A 24,200-nucleotide genomic window follows, 5' to 3' on the forward strand; every position below is an offset into this window, starting at 1 on the left:
AATATAATAATTCCAAACGGAACTATCAGTTTAATAAGTCACAGCTGCAAAATACTAATGCGAATTCTTTACAGACAAATGGAAAAACTGATAGAAGCCGACCTCGAGGAACATCAGTATGGATTCCGTAGAAATATTGGAACATGTGAGGCAATACTGACCCTACGGCTTATCTTAGAAGAGAGATTAAGGAAAGGCAAACTTACGTTTCTACCATTTGTAGACTTAGAGAAAGCTCTTGACAATGTTGATTGGAATACTCTCTTTCAAATTCTGAAGGTGGCAGGGGTAAAATATAGTGAGCGAAAGGCTATTTACAATTTGTACAGAAACCAGATGGCAGTTATAAGAGTCGAGGGATATGAAAGGGAAGCAGTGGTTGGGAAGGGAGTGAGACAGGGTTGTAGCCTATCCCCGATGTTATTCAATCTGTATATTGAGCAAGCAATAAAGGAAACAAAAGAAAAGTTTGGAGTTGGTATTAAAATCCATGGAGAAGAAATAAAAACTTAGAGGTTCGCCGATAACATTGTAATTCTGTCAGAGACAGCAAAGGACTTGGAAGAGCAGTTGAACGGAATGGACAGTGTCTTGAAAGGAGGGTGTAAGATGAACATCAACAAAAGCAAAACGAGGATAATGGAATGTAGTCGAATTAAGTCGGATGATGCTGAGGGAATTAGGTTAGGAAATGAGACACTTAAAGTAGTAAAGGAGTTTTGTTATTTGGGGAGCAAAATAACTGATGATAGTTGAAGTAGAGAAGATATAAAATGTAGACTGGCAATGGCAAGGAAAGCGTTTCTGAAGAAGAAAAGTTTGTTAACATCGAGTATAGATTTAAATGTCAGGAAGTCGTTTCTGAAAGTATTTGTATGGAGTGTAGCCATGTATGGAAGTGAAGCATGGACCATAAATAGTTTATACAAAAGGAGGATAGAAGCTTTCGAAATGTGGTGCTACAGAAGAATGCTGAAGATTAGATGGGTAGATCACCTAACTAATGAGGAGGTATTGAATAGAATTGGAGAGAAGAGAAATTTGTGTCACGACTTGACTAGAAGAAGGGATCGGTTGGTAGGGCATATGCTGAGGCATCAAGGCATCACCAATTTAGTATTGGAGGGCAGCGTGGAGGGTAAAAATCGTAGAGGGAGACCGAGAGATGAATACACTAAGCACATTCAGAAGGATGTAGGCTGCAGTAGGTACTGGGAGATGAAGAAGCTTGCACAGGATAGAGTAGCATGGAGAGCTGCATCAAACCAGTCTCAGGACTGAAGACCATAACAACAACAACAACAACAACAGCGGAGTGTCAAAAAAAAATTTTTTTTTTTGGTTCAGCATTTTGTATGTTTTGGGATCATGGTGTATTTTTTTTTTTTTTTGCTCTTATATTTAGCTTGTCCCCGTTCTAAAACCCTCAATTTCCCATGGTTGTCCAGTTAGTTTGTTTGTATTTTTGGAGACATATGTTATTGTCTTATTTATATGTATTTTCGTGTTTGTTGCTGTGTGTGTATGTAGTGATGTCATAGGCGCCATATTGGAGTTGCTGAGAATGCCCATTTCCGCCAAATTCATGACGTCATTGGTCAAAGCAGACAGGTGGAATCGGAAGCTTCTGTAAACCTGTTTTAACATTACTTCAAGCAAATTGCAAATGATTTTACAGTTACGTATAAACTACCACAGACTTTTACCACATCTGTTTCATGGGTGTGACTTACAGGTAGTGTACGTCTGTACTGGGATTATCAATACAAATAACGCACTGTAAACAATGAAATTTCTTTAGCAACAAACCTGGTCCATCACAGAATATTCCCTCCAAAGCATTATGTATCAGTAAGGATTTAATGATGAAATCTCTTAGTGCTATGTACACTTTACAAAATTAACTTAAATTTGTTGCATTTTTGAAAAAATGTTGAATTTTAATAAATACATGTAGGTTCTAAATCTTTATAGTCTATACATGCAAGCTTGATATTTATTATGTGTAATTTTGAGCCTCAAGCTCACATGTGCACTTAATGACCCTGCTCTTATTTTATTTTGTAGTAACTCAGGGATCACCTCACATACTGAGGGATCACCTCATAATGACATGATATAGGATCTGTTGCCATAATACAATAAAAATAAACTACTTAAATATACATACACATAGGTTATATAAGGACAGTTTTAATATTCCCTATGATGGTACAAATGGACAGGGGGCAAACTGTTTTGTTACTCCGCTACCTTCTGGATGTCTTATTTCATGTTCCAGGATCATTTTGCACAATAAATTCTAATAACGTGAAATGAGTCCTTTCTCATTCCCATCTCAAATTATACGGCTTTCTCTTCCTTCTTCTTTAACACTCGCGAATGTGACTTACTAATTCTTACCCACCACATTGAACATATTACAGTAGTAGAAATTAATCTACAGAATAGGAGTAGCTGTCAAGGAGAAACTTTTTCAGTTTGTTTTCAAATTTTACTCTGCTGCCTGTCAGACATTTTATATCATGGTTAAGTGATCAAAAGTTTTTATGAATATACTGTGAAGCAGTAGTCAGAATGCCCAACTTCAGCAATGGGTATAAGAATGTGTCCATAAGAAGATTGTGTGAGCACCAAATATTATTCTTAGAGTACGATTACAAGCAATGAAAATTTTCTTTCTTAAAGTTCAGTTACCCCAGAAAATTATTCCATATGACATTATTGAATGAAAATACGTAAAATATATCAACATACTTATTTGTCTCTCCCCAAGATTTGCAATGATTCTAAGTGCAAATGTAGTTGAACTAAGTTATTTTAGGAGTACCAAAATAAGGTTTTTCCACTTTAAACTATCATTAATATTGACTGACATCTAAGAAACCCGAAGTTTCCACCCTATTTATTATTCTCTCACCATTTGTTACACTTATCAATGGTGAACTACTACTAGATGTGCTATACTTAATATGTTGTGTCTTTTTAAAATTGAGGGTGTTCCCATTCAGAGAAACCATTTTTTACTGTTTCTTCTGGTGCTATATGTATGGTAGGATTGATTACATTATTAGTGTCTTCAGCAAAAAGAACTAATTCTACTTGTTGTGTATTAGATGGAATATTGTTTACATATGTGACGAACAATAGCAGACGTAAGATTGAGCTCTGGGGACCTCACACGTGATTCCTCTCCACTCAGAATTATGTCCCAGGACTATATTGGCTAAATTCTGAAGTACAATTTTCTGCATTCTTTTGGTTAGATATGACATTTTTCATTGGTTGGCTATACCATCAGTCTCCTAAAACTTCAATTTATCTAGGACAATACTGTGATTCATACAGTCAGATTCCTTAGGTAGATCACAGAAAATACCAACTGGCACTATTTTATTATTTAATGCTTGTAAAATTTGGTGAGAGAACAAGTAGATAGCATTCTCAGCACAGAAACTCTTCTGAAACCCAAACTGTGATTTACTGAGGATATTATGGTTGCTAAGGTGTGATACTATTCTAGAATTCATCACCATCTCAAAAATTTTGGAAAATGATGTCAGCAGTGAATCACGTCTGTAGGCTAGTTATTTACATATCTATAACCACTTTTTTAAATATATGTTTGACAATGACATTTCAGTCTTTCCGAAAGATATAACCGCCATTTGACTGTACAATAGGTTTTATTTCACAATCTAAATTTCGGCCTTAGGCCATTATCAAGTGTTACAACTGCAACAGATTAAAGCACAATGAAAGTATAAGTATCAGACAAAGTATCAGAAAAATATCAGGGCAAACAGTTAAATCAATGTATGGGCTGCATGATTTGTTCTCCTACTTATGTATTATCATCAGAACTGCTTGAGTAGAACCCAAGTCATCATTAAATCATGTATCTTTGGTTATATAAACCAATTTTGTATAAAGAAATGCAAGAACATTTGTGTAATATGCTAACTGCCAGTGAATTAGCATAATACACAAATGTCCTCGCATTTACTTCGACAAAATTGGTTTATATAACCAAAGATACATGTTTTGATGATGACTTGGGTTCTACTCAAGTAGTTCTGATGATTTATAATACGTAAGTAGGAGAACAAATCATGCAGCCCGTACATTGATTTACCTGTTTGCTCTGCTATTTTTCTGCTACTTGTACTTTTATTGTACTTTAATGTGTTGCAGTTGTAACACTTGATAATGGACCAAAACCTGTGGTACAGGCAAATGATGGTTATACCTTTCATAAAGTTTTATACGACTGTGGCTCTATGGAAAAAATGCCTTGAGTTAGTGATACATTACGTATTTCAGATAAGACCAGGCTCATCATATGGAAACAAATCTTTTGTGCTCTATTGGGAACACTAACAAAACCAGATCAGCTTTTTTGTAGTTTTGAGTTTTTGTAGTGTGAAATTACTGCAGAATATCTACTTGTTCTTGCCAGGAAATACATTTACCTTTTCCTTCTCAAGATACTTTAATCCCTCTAAGATACTTTAATCCCTCTCGTAATCCATGACTAATGTCCTTTTCAAATAATGACATAAATTTGTCATGTAACATACTAAATTTTATGAAAGCATTTGGTTCATCATAAATTTCATCCCAGGTCATTACTTGTAAACTATTCTTAAAAACATTCGTTCTGGAGTCAACTATTCTAATTGATTTCCCCTAAGGAGTATTCACACTGTAAAGCACTGAGTTGTTTATCCTAACTAACTGTGCATCATGATCAGAGAGCGCATTAGTTACTTGGCAAATAAGTCATTTTCTTGCTTTGATCTTCACCAAAGAAAACATTATCAATTAGGGCCCTACTGTCTTTATCCAACCGTGTTACTGAAATGAAACTGTAGGGCCCAAATAGGGTTTCCAGATCACTTTTCCTATCAGAATCCGTTAGAAAATCTACATCTTAATCACTATAGGCTATTAAGGTTTGCTGCTGTCTGACAATAAAACGACGAGTAAATTTTCACGTGTGTGAGTTACACTATTTCACTAAACACTACTGTAGTTCTGAGATGGATTCCACTTCATTTTCACAGCACTTTTGTTATTTTTTTCTCGAGTGCCATAGTTCCGTGAAACATTTTCTCCACATGTAGTCGATTAGCAACATCATTGGCACGATTTCAGGCAAATACTTAAGCTCCTTATTGTATTAACCACTCCTTGTAATGAAATCACGCGTACGAGCCTTGAAAACGATATCATATAAATAAATGATTTGAATCCATGCAACTGGTGGACAATGTGTAATAAGAAATGTCGTCGCGGCTTTGAACGTTGAGTTTTGACTGCTTGACGCTGCAATTGGATCGCCAAGACTCACGCGATAATATTCTGTGTGGCAGCTTAGCGTTTTACGGTATTTTTAGTTACTGGGTTCTTTAGTTTGCATTGTGCGGCAGATGCAAGGCAGCACCGGCAGCGTGACACTGACAAAGTCACTGGCTAGTGTCTACTGTCTAGCCACCCACAAGTGAGTTTAGTTCAACGCCCCGTATAGGTGGCGTCGGTTAGAATCTGTGGACGACGTATCTATAGTCCAAGATAAGGAATTTCTGACGCCATAAGCGAGAAGCCAGCGACTAAAGTACTCCGCTCCGCCGTATTAAAATGTCGAAAATATCGTGAGTGGCATGAGAATAATTCATCGAAATAAAGGCATAAATTGTGTAAATATGGTTACCTGTGTTGCGTACAGATCCATAAAAAGAAGCGGAAAATCAGCTGTTACCTTCTTTAGGTACGTGCTTTAGCTAATAAGTTGGTTTAAATGTCGACTTCATTGCAGTGTTTCTTTCACCGGATTGAAACTAAATTTTCGATGTCGTAACAGAAACTGTCCAGTAATTATAGAAATGCGTATATTCTCCGGTTAAAATTTCCTCTATGTAGCTTCATTAAGTTGTTACCTAAGTTAATGCTGTCCCCATTGGTTATGGCTGTCAGAAAATAAACAAAAATGTAGTTTATAAGGGCGAGGGCGATATTTAGCATTGTTTGCTAGGTCGGGCGTGTACTACCAACTTTGCTGCTCTTGCAACGTCAACGAACAATTTCGAATAATCGTTACTAAAATAATGTTTTGGGTTGTGTCTCGCTTGTTGTTACCTGTTTTGAAGAGGCGACAGGAGGTTCGAACACGACCACAAAAAGATCCGCGATGTGTGTGTGTGTGTGTGTGTGTGTGTGTGTGTGTGTGTGTGTGTGTGTGTGTGTCCGCCCTGTTGCTGTTTAAGTTTTCGTTTATTTATGCTTGCTGCCACGAGAAAGTGTCTACATATGGATTTTTTTATATGGTCCTTTAGATCAGATGTACAATGAGCGTACTGGAATTCGTCGATGAATGTAACGTATGATCAGACGGTTTACAAGGAGCGTACTAGGACATGTCGAAGACTGCTAACTGATATGACATAATTTTTTTTTTAGGTCAGATTTAGATGTATGGTCAATTTTCGAAATTCATTTGCCTCCATATAATATTAACAACCTGCATTTACTGACATAAAATTATGTGAAAGCTTAAAGTTTGCAAGATAATGAGTAACTGCACACACATTTACCTTGATTGCACAAATAAAGGAAAGTGTGTCTTTTCATCATGTCGTAAGTTTACTTGCCAAATATTAAAGACATTTTTACACTTTCATCTGTTTTACTATCCGAGCCTAGTGGTATTCTACCTGTTTTTTTACTGCTACGCGATTTCCTTCATTCTGCTGCTGCAAACGTATTTCGAAACGCAGGTATAGCCATCCGTGGGATTGTCGCTCTACGTGGAAACAATATTTCTGGCCAGGTACAGCATTTGAACGCTGCGCTGTGTGAAGTGTATATTCAAAGTTGTGATTTCGTCCGCAAGTATTATGTTGTATCTATCGGGGTGAGGAGCGCATATGGAATGTACGAGCTCAAGGTCTGGATGTGCAAAACCAAAACCACATAAAATTACTGCTGTTTTTGACACCTGCACAGAGAAGATTGATCTGTTGTCGTGAAATACCGAAGGGAGCAGATAAAGGTGGAGAACACTAAGAGGTAGGCCAGTGGCGCGGATGCAGTATACAAACTTCTGTGATGTGGTTTTCAGTTCTTGTAGTTGATGGTTGACGTACGTAAACCAAAAGTGAAAACAGGTACCGTCGACAAAGGAGTACGCAAATTTATGTTTACTTGTATTTTTTAATATTTTGTAATGTACAGGAACATTCATCATACTTCTTTTGCCACGGTGAACTTCAAAAGTGAATTGCAAAATCGTCAAAAGTTCGAGTTAAAAGCTGTCTCTGGTATGTTGTGGGGTGCACTAAAAATAGATGCAGTGTCATTTATTTTTGCAAAAAGTTTGGTCTGTGAAGAATGTTTATAGCTTCCTTCTCAATACCTGTACATTATCAATTTCCTCTTTTGCATTGAGACGAAGTGTATTGGATATTTATATTCCTGTCTCAGTAACTGCATTATGTACTTTTGTGAGAGTTCCAGAGCCTTGTTGGAAATTTTTTATCCATCCTGTGTCACTGTGTGATTATCACAGTGTGTATGAAAGAATTCAAAGTCTAAATACCCAGAAAGACTCAGTGAAATACTGTGCTGCATGTATTTTTAGTAACTTCTTGCTGAAATAATCAGCAACCAGTTTTGAAAAGGAAATTTTATTTCCTTTACCGGTTTCAGGCATCTAACACCTTTCTTCAGAAGGTTTTAATTATTGCCTTATGTGCTAGTGTCAAAATTAAGATGTATGTTGCGTGTTGCTGTTGTTCATAGCACCTGTAAAAAACTGGTATAATGAAACCAAAGAAGTGCAGAAATTGTGCCAAAGCTGTGACAAATTTAACTTTCTGAAGATGTCACTAGGTGGCTGAAACAGGTACAGGAAGTAAAATTTCTTTGCTGCAACTAGTTGCTGATTATTTCAACAAACATTAATACTAATCTTTTATTAACCCTGTATATCAGGGGTAATTTCACTATTTCTGAAGTTTGATAACTTTCTTAGTTCCTGCGGCTTTCCCCAGAAGGTTATACCATAGGACATTATAGAATGGAAATGTGAAAAATACGACAATAGCGTTATTTGAAAAATGTGTCTCGGTGCAAAGCTTTCTCAGCTTAGCTTTACTTGTTTTGCATAGGCCTATACAGGATTTTTGGGAACAATTACAAACAATAAAGAACACTACATTAGTGGTACTTATGAATACTATTGTTAGAATTGGAAGTATTCTAAGCATTTTGACTACTAAGAATGGAATTCTGTAACATTATAACAACACTGATTGCTAAGAAATTCGTGCGGAGACATTTTAAAGCAGATTCCACATGAGCTTTTTAAGGTCTTTGGAAGTTTGTCATTTCTAAATCTACATCTAGACTCAGCAAACCACCGTGAGGTGCATGGCTTGAAGTGTGACCTTGTCTGGATCTTCAGTGTTATGCCTTTCCAGTTGACAATCAGAGCCCCGTGTAATATTATAAATATGTACATCTTTATTTAAACTATTGTACTGTTTTTATTTTAAAATTAATGGAACAGCTTTACAAATATATGTTGGTTACAGTGTTACAAATTCTTACTTTTGCCATACTTCAATTCGATATATGAGGTATGGATACATTAAAACATAGATCACACTGATCTTCTTGAGCTTAACTGTTTGTATACCCAATGACCCAGGAACTTTGTATACAGTTTCATTAATTATCTGATTGTTTATCTCCGTCTAAAAAAAAAAAAAAAGGCTTAGGTATAGGGAGATCGTAAGTTCGACTTTCAAAACACTATAAAGAGAGAACCATTTCTCTGAATGACATCGTATTTTCTTTTGAAGAAGTGGGAAACATTATTGGGGAGGGGAAGATTAACACTAGATGGTGCTTTAAGCAGCAGAATATGTGAAATGATAGATGAAGGGAACATAGCTGTTGCATCCGAGGTGCTCAGCGTGACTGTCTAGAGCGGGATCTTGCATTATTGTAAAGCCCATGTACAAGAACAGTGACGGTGTGCCAGTAGCTATGTGGTTGTGCAGTAGTTCCGTACACTCAAGGCTGTGAAAAACTACATTGATTTGATGTCTGCCAAGAGTCTAGAGAAAATGATTATGAAATTTAAATAGAGGGGTTCTTTTGACATGCAAGTCAGTACAAATGTGGCCTCAGCTTTGCAGTAGGGGTAGAGAGGTGGTGCACTAATATGCGGTGCATGTGGAGTTGCCTGTACTTTGGAAATGCCTGTGAGCATGGTGCACAAAATTCTACAAAACATACTATGTTGCTATTCACAGAAAATTAACTGTGTTCAGGAATTGCTTCATGTTGACCTGCCAGTAAGGCAAACATTTCCTCTAGATTGTTAAGGCTTTCGTGGCCACTTGTTGACACACTGCCTATTGGCTTCTGTCTCGGGTTCTTCGGCCGACGTTCATCTAATGATTTTTCTGACGTTTCGCCAGCACGAGTGGCTGGCATTGTCAAAGCTTCACCCTCCATTGCCGGTGGTGAACTGGAGGCGAGCTCGCGGGCGCAGGCTATATGTACCTGGCGCGCCAACGTCCGAGGGCTTCTCCGCGGTCATTTCCGGTGCGGTTCTCCTCTTGCTACGTGCGACGGTCGTTCGCTGCAGTACGGGAAGCCAGGATCCGTTTACCTTAAGGCTTTCCTCTTTCTTGTTGAAACTGTTCGCGTGTTTTTGGATTTCTCCAGCTTCTCTGAACAAGCGCGTGTGATAGTGCTTCTCTACAGCCAGAACTTCTGTGTCGGCGAATTTTATTACGTGGTCGGTCTCATTCAGTGCGTGCTCTGCCACGGCCGATTTCTCCACCTGCCCCAACCTGCAATGTCGCTTATGCTCTTTGATCCTGGTGTTAATGGATCGTCCAGTATACCTTGCACATGCGGAAAAGTTTATGTCGGAATGACTGGACGATCCATTAACACCAGGATCAAAGAGCATAAGCGACATTGCAGGTTGGGGCAGGTGGAGAAATCGGCCGTGGCAGAGCACGCACTGAATGAGACCGACCACGTAATAAAATTCGCCGACACGGAAGTTCTGGCTGTAGAGAAGCACTATCACACGCGCTTGTTCAGAGAAGCTGTAGAAATCCAAAAACACGCGAACAGTTTCAACAAGAAAGAGGAAAGCCTTAAGGTAAACGGATCCTGGCTTCCCGTACTGCAGCGAACGACCGTCGCACGTAGCAAGAGGAGAACCGCACCGGAAATGACCGCGGAGAAGCCCTCGGACGTTGGCGCGCCAGGTACATATAGTCTGCGGCCGCGAGCTCGCCTCCAGTTCACCACCGGCAATGGAGGGTGAAGCTTTGACAATGCCAGCCACTCGTGCTGGCGAAACGTCAGAAAAATCATTAGATGAACGTCGGCCGAAGAACCCGAGACAGAAGCCAATAGGCAGTTTGTCATTTCCTCTAGAATTTCTTGCTTGCATGAGAGTAGACAATGAATGGCCATGGAACATAATGGGGACAGGCAAAGCTCATTTCCATCTCCAAAGGCATCACAATATGCAGAATATGATCAACAGAAAATCCGGTTGCACATCAACTTGTACCCGTTCATTCTGCAAAAGTAACTGCATGGTGCCAGATGATATTGTTTATCTTGGGGCCATATTTTTCTGAGGAGATGGGCCCTGCAGGTTCTGTTATCCTGTTAAACACTTAGTCTTTTGCACACCAGTGTTGTGCCAGTCCTTCAACTCTCTCTCTCTCTCTCTCTCTCTCTCTCTCTCTCTCTCTCTCTCTCTGTGTGTGTGTGTGTTTGTGTGTGTGTGTGTGTGTGTGTGTGTGTGTGTGTGTGTGTGTGTGTGCGCAAATAGGAGTGCCTCAAGGATCATGTGCAGAATATGTGGTGCAAAGTGTGCCTTCATTTCAGCACTGCGCGCGTGCGTGCAGTGCTGAAATGAAGGCACACTTTGCACCACATATTCTGCACATGATCCTTGAGGCACTCCTATTTGCTGTGGAACTTGCTGGTTTTGGATTTCAACTTGTGCAAGAAAACTGTGGATAGCGTATTGACTATGTCTTGCACCAGTCTCTCGACAGTTAAAAACAGATTTCATTGTTGACTACTTGTGCTGTTTTTGTTCTGAGGACGATTAGAAACCAAATTAATTGTTTCATTTTATGCAGTTTTTGACCTTGAGATAGTTAAGAACTGATGGCATCATTGCATTTTACTCATTTTTTAGCCTCCAGAGGATTAAAAACTGATGCTATTGTTGATTTTTATGCAGCTTTTGCCTCAGGAGAATTAAAAAGTGATGTCGTCGTTGCTTTTTGGCTCCAGGACAATGAATAAAATCTGATTTTTCTTAACCGATGTGGTACGACTTTGCCGTGGTGGATGGGCTTACCTAACTTAAAGTGCCACAAGTGTTGAAAGCGAAACTCGTACGCTCGTGCATATTGCACAGTGTGGTTGGTTTAATGTACTACTCAGACCTTGCCCGTCACATTGGGATTCATCTATCATCTGTGGTTGCACCCATTTATATTATGATGCTTACAGCACCATCTAGTCGGAAAAATTTCATTAAATTTTGTTTTGTTTCCATGCTGCACTTCAACTGTAATCATCCTGTATTTTATTTGAATGGGAATGTTGCGAAACCAAACTTTCCAGGAGATGATAAAAAACATTGCAGTTCTTAGAATTATGTTAAAAATCTGGTTTCCTTCTGTTTTCTTTAAAATTAATGTATAGAGAAGAACATCAGTGCACTCTAGACAATCATGGTAAGTTTTCCTGATGTTAAGTTAAAATTTATGTATTAAACATGTGGACTTACTCAATATTTTGTAAAGAATAAGCATAAGTCATTAGTTAATTCATAATTTATTGCTAATGTGGACAAAAACCAACCAAAATATGTTTATGTTCCATTCTCTTTGGAATTGTACTCAACACATGGTTCATTCTGTGACACATGTTGGCCAATTGTATATGTCCATATAGAAGTTTTGGATGATTTCTTCTTTTGGTAGGAATAGTAGAAATCGCCTTAGGTCATGCATTTACAGGTACATATTGATTATTCTCTCTGTTTAGAACTTTGAAAAAAGCCCATATCTTTTGTACATGTGGAGGTTTCCCTTTGATTTAGCTGGTACAATGGCTGCGCAACAACACAGAACATATAGGTTTTCTCTGGATCATGACATGCCTATATATTTAAAGTACAAAATCATAGATAACTCCATTTTGTCAAAATATGGACATATGGAGTTTCCTCAATATTCCCGTTCATTTATTAAAGGAAGACAAGTAGCTACTCAGATTACTGTATCAGTTTCAACATCTGTTACAGTTCACCTTCAGATGCATATCTGATACCTGCAAATCACTGTGTGTTGGCAGGATTTGTAACTAAGATGATCAGAATAAACATAAAAAGTCCCCATATGGAGTTTGTCTTTTTTCATGATATTAAAAGTGGTCTCAGTATATTAGGTGTCATGGCTGCAGTAATGAGGAATGAGGTTTTTACTGATTGTCTGAAACTGGATATTATTAGTTTTTGGCTGTGTGCTGTGAACCATTTGTGCTCTGGGGTCATGGCAGGTTGGGATGTGCCATGCATTGTGGAGTTCAGCCATTACGAGATGGCTGCCATTCAACAGAGTAACAATATAGGGGAAATGATTAATTGTGTCATATCATTTTAATGTTGTAGAAGTGAGGCCTATAGAAAGTTCAGTACCTTAATCACGCCACATGTGAGATTGTTAAACAGTGGTCATACATATATAAAGCTATGAAACAGACTGTGGACAAAAGAATGCAGACACTCAGATTCAGTTGTAATTTGTCAGTGCAGCCGAGTCTGAGAGGGATGCCAGACGTGGTGCGTATCTTCTTGGTGGCAAGTTTAGTTTGTTTGTATGTTCCACGTATCATAATGGTGGTGTCTTGCTATAATGTGAAGCGTGTCAGTTTTACAGTTATGGTTCACTTTCTCTTTGAAAAATATGACTACATGATGACTCTTCAGTCCTGCTGATAAAATAAGTAAAGGAAAATGTTTTCATCATATTTTATTGTTGTTACACATAGTTACATTTTAAATTAGATTGCTTAATCTTTTTTATGTTTTCTAAAACATTTAAGATACCCATGTGCACTTCAGGTCTTAACCAGTGGAAGAAAAATTTTATAACAGATATTAAGAATTCTGTTCATGGAATTATAAGTACACACAAATATATATTACCATTTCTCGCACACAGTTCAGCACACTTCATAGCGACATTTAGGGGTGTTCTTCACCTATACATATTGGGGAAGGTGATTAACCTGGTCGTATTGACTTGGGTTTCTTGGCTGCGGCCAACAAATCTTCTCCTGGATGTACTATCATCAGATCCCCAGAGCTGTCCCATTCATCACATATATTTTTCTGGAGAACTGTGAAGAACTTCTCATGTCTGAAGACTTATCAGCTTATTAGCCAGATTCATTCTAAAATTTTTTTAGGGACAGTCTGTTGCATTTTGGTGCTCCTTCCATTGTATAAAATGTTTTGAACAAAATCCAACAATTAAGAACAGCTAAATTAGTAAAATGGTTAAACAATATAACTGACCTTTTTCTGGTATTTTATATAGTTTTGAGTACTTTGTGGCTCACTTCCATAACACATTAATGGACTGAAATCGTTCTCTTCCAGCATTCAAAATATTTCTTTGTTGTTGATAACAGAAAATAATAACATAAATTAATTGCTGGTGACGTACCAGCCCTCTTTCCCAACATTACACATAGCCAAAGCATTACATAATTGTGAAGTTTTCGTGACTGAAAGTGGGAACAACAACAACAACCCATGCTGTCTACACTGTATAGGAAATATAGAAAAAGTTTTGAGGATGTAACCTGATGAGCACATATGTGTACTTTGAATTTCGACATCTGCTGTAATCAACATAAGAAATAATTCTAGTAAAAACATACGACTTTTTACACACATTAACTACTACAAATAAAGTGTATCAGAGGTGTAGAATTACACATTATTTCAAAATACCTTCAGAGCACATGTTGTGGCAGCCATTCTACCATCCTTCAAAACATTGGGAGTGGCACTGAAAGTGGAGCGTGGTGAGAATTAGCAGTACTGTCTGAAAGTACATAACCTACACGACCATGTCACACAGGTCTCGAGTTGGTAAAAACCGTTTATTTATTATACAAAGTGAACGCTCGAAGTACACGTGTGTACCGACTAACTGAATAGGTTAAGGAAAAATTTTATTCTTGTACTTTGTTACACTTTCAGAAATGTAAAGCAGATGTAATTTCAGTATGTGCTGGGAGTTTAGACTTCGACTTAGCTCCTTCAGTGCTAAATAGTGTATGCAGCAACAAGTTTTCTCCAGCTACCAGGTTTTCAGCTGTCCCCAGTTTATGCTTGTGCATTGAAGAGTTTGCAGAAGTTTGTTTCCAAGTGTTACAAGGCCTTCCTCTACTTTCGTATCAATCCGTCGGTTTGCAAAGCAGTTTGGAGATTCTTCCATCTTTTGTGCATAGAATACGCCTCACAAGGTTCTATCTTTTTCCAGCAAATTATTTTGAGCAGGCTACGTAACCACTCCTCAGCATTTCATCATTTAAAACCTGGTCAAAATGACCAATATTTAAAATTTGCCTGTAGCATCATCAGTAAAAGATATTGAGCTTGTGTCCTGGCTGTACTGGCATTTTCCATGTCTCACATGTGTTTTAGGTCATCAGCAGGGTGATGGAGAAGAGCCCAAGCTTTGTCGGCATACAAGTTATAACACATCTGATTTTTTTCTTTCTTTCCGCACAAACAAATCACATGAAAACTGTGAAACTTGTGATACTTCTCCATGTAATCGCCTTGTAGCCATACAAACTTTCAACAACATTGACGCCACAGTTCTGTTGCTGCTGTGTGTGCTTGTTTAGGAGTCTGGTTTGACCACTGGAAAATCGCTTTCGTGTCTCATCTATTCTGGTGCCATGCACATGAGTGTATATGTACTTTAAAACAATCTGCATTTTTCTGTTTCCAGCCCCCCGCCCCCCCCGCCCCGCCCCTCGAAAAAAAAGTGCTGTTCTAACTTGAATGCACCTTGTACTTAGTGTCTATTTGCCACATATGTTGCACTTGGTGGAAGACGGCAGAAGCGTCCCCAATTCTCCTGTTGACGTCTGCATCTACATCCCCACTATTACCGATAAGGCTACAGAGTTATGGTAATCAGTCAGCATCTTGCAGTACATTTGTGGCACCCAATGAAATAATAATTATTAATGTTTACAGAATATTCTGTCAGTTCTTGGAAGAACAGACATATGAAAAACTGGAATACACAGTATTAATGTTCCACAATAATATTTATTTAATAGTTTTATTATGAACCAGCTTTTGGCTTCTTAGGTCATCTGCAGTTAATACCAAACAGATAGTCCACACACAACTTCAGTGAGAGTTCACAGCTGTACAAAGATATGTGACATGTTTTGACTATATCAATACAAAACACAAACATAATGTAATACACAAAGAGACTCTGAACAAATAAATCTTATAATAAATTATATTCAACTTTTAAAAACTATATAAAAGTATAAGCCAAATATACCATTACTCTCTTGAACAACTTATTTGGCTTATACATTCATACAATTTCTTTAACATTTGAATATAACTTATTATATGATTTATTTGTTCAGAGCGTCTGTGGGTATTAAATTATGCTTGTGTTTTGTATTGATATTATCACAAGTCACATATCTTTGTGCAGCAATCTTTGTATAGCTGTGAACTCTCACTGAAGTTGTGTGGACTTCAAGACTGCACTGCAGTGTGGCTTATTCCACTGACACATCAGTAGTGTTGGATGCCATGTTTACTCTTGTAAAGCCTCAGCAGAGAATTTTATTGCTAACAGAGTGTGTCCCTTTGTGCACTACAAAAGGTAACAGCTAGGCGACTTGTGCAAATAATTAGCACTCTATCCTGATCAGTCACCGTTAGGTAAATTAGTATTGGAGAAATGAGTAAACACAGATATTTATTAGTAAAAGATGTATTTTGAATACCTGTAACAAATATTACTCTCACTGTAAAAAATAGACATCATTATGTACGACATGTTTAATTGTGAAGTATATAAAAACCAAAGATTGTCTCTGTCAGATTAATTTTATTTTTAAGCTTCGTATTTTACAAAATTTCTTTGAAAAGAATGTTAACAATTATAATGTGATTGTCCTTTACTTTTTGGCTGCATGTGTCTTTAGCACAAACGTAAATATCACAGAGTGTGTGAACTTGTGAAAAAGCCATGTATAACTGACCTGCCCTTTGAAGTGTCGGGCCTTATGCTTTATTACTACTTATATTGGGAATTGTTGTATTATCATTTGCAGTGGAATGATTGTATTGGAAGGTGTGAGGTTAATGCGGAGTTGAGCCCAGTTTTATTGGAGACATGTTAGGGACATATTTACAGCAGCAGTTTAACGTCACATTTGATAAGGATTATAGTTGTTACAACAGTGATAAATTAATCAAGCAGAAATTATATAATTTACATCAAAATAGTGATGGACACTATACCTTCTGTTGCATTATAATTTGAGTACACACATTTCCACTTGATTTACCGACTAAATGAGTTACCACTCATTGTACAACATTCATTAATAGTCGATTAGCATTAAGATTTCAAATTAACATAATAATAGCATTTTTCTTTAAAAGCAATTGATGAGGTGGTAAACCGGATGGGTTTATAGAGTTCAAAAATTCTACGGGGTACAATTGAACGTTATCTATTTCTACAAGTTGGACGGCACAAGAATTGAGGTAAACCATTGTCTCTCCATGTAACAAATTGGAAATGACACATTCATTAACTGTCGTACAATCAGTTTTGGAACATAATAATGAAGTTTAAGCTATAAAAATAAATATGTAGATTAATGGTAGGTTAGGAGAGTGTAACATAACATCGCAAGTGATGTAAAGTAATGATGAATCAAAAGTTAAATCAAGTTATAAAAGTAAATGTTACTTGCCTTTGATTAGGTATGTTGATGTAATTCAGTAAATTGTGCAGTACACAGTGCTTGCTTATAGAAAGTAAACAACTCTATCTGCTGTTGTGCATAATAGCAAAACTAGATTGTGAATGACGGCACCCTCTAAATGATTCACATCAATGTCTGTGATCGAAATCGTGTGACAGACTACAGTTGCGTAAATAATCTAAACAACTCACAGCTGTTGTGCCGGTTACTTAAATGGATTATTAATAAGTAGCACCTTCTACATTAGCTGTATAAACAGGAGTTTAGAATAAAGTTTTGTAATGAAAACAGTAATTTTGAAATAACTCTGCATTTTTCATTATTAGTGGTGAATGAAAGCCTGAAAGTAATGTCTCAATCATTAAGTTTGACTAACAAATGCAGGAGATATGGCGTGCCAACAAAAAAAAAAAACACCATTGAGATATAATATATATCGTGGGTTATGAATTACTGTGGTTTATTCAACATCATTCACCGCTGTTCAAATATATGACAGTGTGCACGATTAGGGGGCCAGCCAAAAATTGTGTACTACTTGATAGCACATCCATGCAAGAACATGACCACAGGAAAAATGACAAAATTGAAAAGCATAAAACAAGCTTTGGGGACAAATTTACAGCAGCAGTTTAACATCACATTTGACAAGGATGGGGGAAGGAAATACAGTAGAAGAAGAATGGGCAGCTTTGAGGGATGAAATAGTGAAGGCAGCAGAGGATCAAATAAGTAAAAAGACGAGGGCTAGTAGAAACCCTTGGGTAACAGAAGAAATATTGAATTTAATTCATGAAAGGAGAAAACATAAAAATGCAGTAAATGAAGCAGGCAAAAAGGAATACAAACGTCTCAAAAATGAGATCGACAGGAAGTGCAAAATGGCTAAGCAGGGATGGCTAGAGGACAAATGTAAGGATGTAGAGGCTTATCTCACTAGGGGTAAGATAGATACTGTCTACAGGAAAATTAAAGAGACCTTTGGAGAAAGGAGAACCACTTGCATGAATATCAAGAGCTTTGATGGAAACCCAGTTCTAAGCAAAGAAGGGAAGGCAGAAAGGTGGGAGTATATAGTGGGTCTATGCAAGGGCGATGTACTTGAGGACAATATTATGGAAATGGAAGAGGATGTAGATGAAGATGAAATGGGAGATACGATACTGCGTGAGAAGTTTGACAGAGCACTGAAAGACCTGAGTCGAAACAAGGCCCCGGGAGTAGACAACATTCCATTAGAACTACTGACGGCCTTGGGAGAGCCAGTCCTGACAAAACCCTCAGACTTCAAGAAAAATATAATAATTCCAATCCCAAAGAAAGCAGGTGTTGCTAGATGTGAAAATTACCGAACTATCAGTTTCATAAGTTACAGCTGCAAAGTGCTAACACAAATTCTTTACAGGCGAATGGAAAAACTGATAGAAGCCGACCTCGGAGAAGATCAGTATGGATTCCGTAGAAATGTTGGAACACGTGAGGCAATACTGACCCTATGACTTATCTTAGAAGAAAGATTAAGGAAAGGCAAACCTACGTTTCTAGCATTTGTAGGCTTAGAGAAACCTTTTGACAATGTTGATTGGAATATTCTCTTTCAAATTCTGAAGGTGGCAGGGGTAAAATACAGGGAGCAAAAGGCTATTTACAATTTGTACAGAAACCAGATGGCAGTTATAAGAGTTGAGGGACACGAAAGTGAAGAAGTGGTTGGGAAGGGAGTGAGACAGGGTTGCAGCCTATCCCCGATGTTATTCAATCTCTATACTGAGCGAGCAGTAAAGGAAACAAAAGTAAAATTTGGAGTTGGTATTAAAATCCATGGAGAAGAAATAAAAACTTTGAGGTTCGCCGATGACATTGTAATTCTGTCAGAGACAGCAAAGGACTTGGAAGAGCAGTTGAATGGAATGGACAGTGTCTTGAAAGGAGGATATAAGATGAACATCAACAACAGCAAAACGAGGATAATGGAATGTAGTCGAATTAAGTCGGGTGATGCTGAGGGAATTAGATTAGGAACTGAGACACTTAAAGTAGTAAAGGAGTTTTGCTATTTGGGGAGCAAAATAACTGATGATGGTCGAAGTAGAGAGGATATAAAATGTAGACTGGCAATGGCAAGGAAAGCGTTTCTGAAGAAGAGAAATTTGTTAACATCGAGTATAGGGTTAAGTGTTAGGAAGTCGTTTCTGAAAGTATTTGTATGGAGTGTAACCATGTATGGAAGTGAAACGTGGATGATAACTAGTTTGGACAAGAAGAGAATAGAAGCTTTCGAAATGTGGTGCTATAGAAGAATGCTGAAGATTAGGTGGGTAGATCACATAACTAATGAGGAGGTATTGAATAGAATTAGGGAGAAGAGGAGTTTGTGGCACAACTTGACTAGAAGAAGGGATCGGTTGGTAGGACATGTTCTGAGGCATCAAGGGAACAGCAATTTAGTACTGGAGGGCAGCGTGGGGGGTAAAAATCGTAGAGGGAGACCAATAGATGAATACACTAAGCAGATTCAGAAGGATGTAGTCTGCAGTAGGTACTGTGAGATGAAGAAGCTTGCACAGGATAGAGTAGCATGGAGAGCTGCATGAAACCAGTCTCAGGACTGAAGACCACAACAACAACAATTGACAAGGATTATAGTTGTTACAACAGTGATAAATTAATCATGCAGAAATTACATAATTTACATCAAAATAGTGATGGATACTACATCTTCTGTTGCATTATAATTTGAGTACAAACATTTCCACTTTTTATCCACATATATACTCTACAAACCACTGTGAAGTGCGTAGCAAGGAGACTCTAAAACATATTAGGGTCTCTTCCTGTTCCACATACATGTTGACTGCTTAAAAGCCTGTGTGCATACTGTAAGTTGGCTTTCATAGGGTAGGTAGCATATGTCTACCAAAGTGTGCCAAATTCACATTTTCAACATTTCTGTGTTTCATTCCCATGAGTCAAGCAAACCTTTTACCATTGTTGGCACTCTTTTCTGCACATGTTCGTTATCTCCTGTTAGTCCTATCTGGTACAGGTCCCACACATGGGTCTGCTGTATCAATCGTTTGACCTGTCTCAGAGTCCAAAAGGTGCCAGTCAGTTGCACATGCACATCTTCTCAGCTTAGTGCACTGCTATTTCTACATGAACAGTTTCAGTAACGTTAGACATATGCCGTAGCTATCTACGAGTTACTCTGACCATTCTTCATCTGCAAGAACTTATTGTGTTTATTTATTTATTTATTTTAACTGGAATACTCTCTTTCAAAATCTGAAGGTGGCAGGGGTAAAATACAGGGAGCAAAAGGCTATTTACAATTTGTACAGAAACCAGATGGCAGTTATAAGAGTCGAGGGACATGAAAGGGAAGCTGTGGTTGGGAATGGAGTAAGACAGGGTTGTAGCCTCTCCCCGATGTTATTCAATCTGTATATTGAGCAAGCAGTAAAGGAAACAAAAGAAAAATTCGGAGTAGGTATTAAAATCCATGGAGAAGAAACAAAAACTTTGAGGTTTGCCTATGACATTGTAATTCTGTCAGACAGCAAAGCACTTGGAAGAGCAGTTCAACGGAATGGATAGTGTCTTGAAAGGAGGATATAAGATGAACATCAACAAAAGCAAAACGAGGATAATGGAATGTAGTCAAATTAAGTTGGGCGATGCTGAGGGAATTAGATTAGGAAATGAGACACTTAAAGTAGTAAAGCAGTTTTGCTATTTGGGGAGCAAAATAACTGATGATGGTCGAAGTAGAGAGGATATAAAATGTGGACTGGCAATGGCAACGAAAGCGTTTCTGAAGAAGAGATATTTGTTAACATCGAGTATAGATTTAAGTGTCAGGAAGTCGTTTCTGAAAGTATTTGTATGGAGTGTAGCCATGTATGGAAGTGAAACATGGACGATAACTAGTTTGGACAAGAAGAGAATAGAAGCTTTCGAAATGAGGTGCTACAGAAGAATGCTGAAGATAAGGTGGGTAGATCACGTAACTAATGAGGAGGTATTGAATAGGATTGGGGAGAAGAGAAGTTTGTGGCACAACTTTACTAGAAGAAGGGATCGCTTGGTAGCACATCTTCTGAGGCATCAAGGGATCACAAATTTAGCAGTGGAGGGCAGCGTGGAGGGTAAAAATCGTAGAGGGAGACCAATAGATGAATACACTAAGCAGATTCAGAAGGATGTAGGCTGCAGTAGGTACTGGGAGATGAAGGAGCTTGCACAGGATAGAGTAGCATGGAGAGCTGCATGAAACCAGTCTCAGGACTGAAGACCACAACAACAACAACATTTATTTATTTTTGCTGTGTCAAAAATTAGCTTACATAAGGATCAAAGCTTAACTAACGTATCCCCTGCACATGAAAATACTGGAGTACCAGTTTGGTAGCATTTGGGTTTCACTCAGTTAATACTCGGCAGAAATCAAACCTGCATTTGGATCAGGGCTCCTTAACTCTTGTGCAGAAAAGTGTGCAGTACACTGCTGCATCCATTTTCAGTAAGCTACCACTTGAATTCGAAAATCTTAGCAGTAATCCAACCGCTTTCAAATCGAAATCGACGAATTTCCTCGTGGGTCACTCCTTCTATTCTGTCGAGGAGTTCCTTGAAAAATTAAGCTGGTTCTTGTTGTTTTGTTGATTGTGTTTACTTAAACTTATTGATTTTTTTTTGTGTTTATAAATATTTTATTTTTATCTGTTATTACTTTTATGTTGTAATTTCATGTACTGACATGTTCCAAGACCTTGGTCAATTTGGTCCTAGAGATCTTGACATGTAAATAAATAAATAGTTACAAAGTGGCATGTGAGTTCAGTTATCATTTGTAGAATTTAAGATGACACTGAAGGTTAATTTTCAGTATGATTCAATGGTTAAAAATAGTATTTGGAGACACTCACAGTGTGCTGGTTCTCTTCACATGCAAATTGTGTTTAGAATACACTGATTGAACTGGATTGTTACTGAGGTGGATGGGGCAGAGATGTACAGACATGAAAAGCACTACAAAAATGCCAAAATGAAAATTAAACAGGATGTGATTCATATACACACAAAAATATTGCATTTTAGTCACAAATTACAAACATGGACACTCATTTTTTTAGGGCAGATTATCTGTTAAGTTATCGCCGCATTTGTATCTGTGTATTAATTAATTGCTGTTAATTGGAATGTTGTCCTTTTGATGAAACAAATTTCATTCTTGTACATTGACTGTAATACTTAAATTACTCTAGCATTTCTTTAAAAGCAAGTATATTTAAATGTGTTTAAATACGAGAATATTTAAACGCGGGTCAAGCAGTGTACTCGTGTCAGACTTGATTGGATTAGTTGGTGGAAGCTGTCCACACATCACCTACATCTACATCTACATTTATACTCCGCAAGCCACCCAACGGTGTGTGGCGGAGGGCACTTTACGTGCCACTGTCATTACCTCCCTTTCCTGTTCCAGTGTGTGCGGTTCGCGGGAAGAACGACTGCCGGAAAGCCTCCGTGCGCGCTCTAATCTCTCTAATTTTACATTTGTTATCTCCTCAGGAGGTATAAGTAGGGGGAAGCAATATATTCGATACATCATCCAGAAACGCACCCTCTCGAAACCTGGACAGCGAGCTACACCGCGATGCATATTACTTTCATTCTGAGTAACACAGACTCCAGAAACACCAGTCGTGCGAAACACAACTGGAGCTTTTTGCCCCCGATTCATCCTTAAAGCCGTGGATTGAGGCAATCAGGCAAATGCAGTGTTTCTTGACTTCCAGAATGCATCTCACTCAGTGCTACACCATTTTTTACTAACAAAAGTTGGATCTTTGGGCTATGAAATTTGTGATAAGTTAGAATTTATTGGTAGGGACAATGTAATACATTATATTGGCTGGAGACTTGGACACAAAAGTAGAAGAAACTTCAGTATATCCCAGGGAATTGTGTTGCCACTCTTGCTGTTCACCTTGTATATTAATGGCATTAAAACAATATATATTAATACTAACTCCAACGTTTCCTGGATAATTCTATTATCTATAATAAAGCATTATCTGAAAAAAGCGGTACAAGTATTGAGTTAGGTCTTGATGAGATTTCGAAAATGTGTGAAGACTGGAAACTTGCTTTAAATGTTCAGAAAAGTAAAGTTGTACAGTTAAAAAAGTGTCTTGTATATGGTGTTTCTTCTTTTGGTCATGACTTAAACAACAGACGCCACATATACAGGGTGGTCCATTGATAGTGACCGGGCCAAATATCTCACTAAATAAGCGTCAAACGGAAAAACTACAAAGAACGAAACTCGTCTAGCTTGAAGGGGGAAAACAGATGGCGCTGTGGTTGGCCCGCTAGATGGCGCTGACATGGGTCAAACGGATGTCAACTGCGTTTTTTAAAATAGGAACCCCCATTTTTTATTACATATTCGTGTAGTACGTAAAGAAATATGAATGTTTTAGTTGAACCACTTTTTTCGCTTTGTTATAGCTGGCGCCGTAATAGTCACAAACATATGGCTCACAATTTTAGACGAACAGTTGGTAACAGGCAGGTTTTTTAAATTAAAATACAGAACGTAAGTACGTTTCAACATTTTATTTCGGTTGTTCCAATGTGATACATGTACCTTTGTGAACTTATCATTTATGAAAACGTATGCTGTTACATCGTGATTACTTGTAAAACCACTTTAATGCAATAAATGCTCAAAATGATGTCCATCAACCTCAATGCATTTGGCATTCCTCTCATCAGCGAGTAGTTCGCCTTCCGTAATGTTCGCACCCCCATTGACAATACGCTGACGCATGTTGTCAGGCGTTGTCGGTGGATCACGATAGGAAATATCCTTCAACTTTCCCCACAGAAAGAAATCCTGGGACGTCAGATCCGGTGAACGTGCGGGCCACGGTATGGTGCTTCGATGGCCAATCCACCTGTCATGAAATATGCTATTCAATACCACTTCAACCCCACGCGAGCTGTGTGCCGGACATCCATCGTGTTGCAAGTACATCGCCATTCTGTCATGCACTGAAACATCTTGTAGT

General features: G+C 38.0%; 1 protein-coding gene across 4 annotated transcripts in view; it reads left to right on the forward strand.

Annotated features, from left to right (window-relative positions):
• Window positions 1-5,513: 5,513 nt before the first annotated feature.
• LOC126213082 (zinc finger protein OZF-like) overlaps window positions 5,514-24,200 on the forward strand; it is a 123,060-nt gene continuing 104,373 nt past the window's right edge. For 2 of the 4 annotated variants that reach the window (XM_049940670.1, XM_049940673.1), the window contains exon 1: window positions 5,514-5,770. The gene's annotated coding sequence lies outside the window, so the exon portion shown is untranslated. The other 2 variants (XM_049940672.1, XM_049940671.1) reach the window with 2 other exon arrangements.

The sequence above is a fragment of the Schistocerca nitens genome, chromosome 11, assembly GCF_023898315.1.
Source record: "Schistocerca nitens isolate TAMUIC-IGC-003100 chromosome 11, iqSchNite1.1, whole genome shotgun sequence".
Lineage (NCBI taxonomy): Eukaryota > Metazoa > Arthropoda > Insecta > Orthoptera > Acrididae > Schistocerca > Schistocerca nitens.